A 953-nucleotide genomic window follows, 5' to 3' on the forward strand; every position below is an offset into this window, starting at 1 on the left:
AAATGACTCTTATCATTCGATGTGTGGACGTTTAGTGGATTCAACTCAAGTATCCGAATATTTCATTCACTTTTGGAAGTTGTTGATAAATCATGAAAAGAGTTGATTGATCTTCTTTGTGATACATTGGCTGATCTTAACTTGGACATCGATGATGTGCGAGGAAAAGGCTACGACAATGGCTCAAATATGAAAGGGAAAAATAAAAGAGTACAAAAAGAATGTTTGATGTTAATCCACGCGCATTTTATACGCATGTGGTTGTCATAGTCTGAATTTGGCACTTTGTGATATGGCTAAATCATCTCCAAAAGCGACTGATTTTTTGGATCATCCAATGTTTGTATTGTTTGTAGTTGCCTTCTACGACTAGGTGGGATATATACAAGAAAATGGTTGGAGGTTACACACTTAAACCCTTATCAGATACTCGTTGGGAAAGTCATCTTGAAAGTGTTGAAGCCATACGTTTTCAAGATCCAGAAATCCGTGATGCTCTGTTTTTCTTGGTTGAGAACACTGATGATCCTAAAGCTCGGAGTGATATTGAGTGTCTTGCGATTAGTGAAACTCATGGAATCAAAAGATTTGAGTTTTTGTTTGGTATTGTTATATGGTATGAGATCTTGGCTGCCGTGAATATTGTGAGCAAGACTTTGCAAAATGAAGATACAAATATTGATGCAGCGATTATTCAACTAAATGGGTTTGTTTCGTTTTTTCAAAAGTATAGAGAAACATGTTTTGAAGCAGAAAAAGTTGAAGCCACAAAAAATGTTGTTGTTATGGATATCGAACCCATCTTTCATGTGAAAAAAAGCGTATTATTAAACGAATAACTCATTTTGATGAAGAGCCAAGACAATCTTAACTTGATTTGGTAGATCTTTCGGATTATCAATCTGAAGGATATTAAAAATAATTAAGCACATTTGTCATTCACTTAGAGGACA

Source organism: Capsella rubella, unplaced genomic scaffold (assembly GCF_000375325.1).
Source record: "Capsella rubella cultivar Monte Gargano unplaced genomic scaffold, Caprub1_0 scaffold_4, whole genome shotgun sequence".
Taxonomy (NCBI): Eukaryota; Viridiplantae; Streptophyta; class Magnoliopsida; order Brassicales; family Brassicaceae; genus Capsella; species Capsella rubella.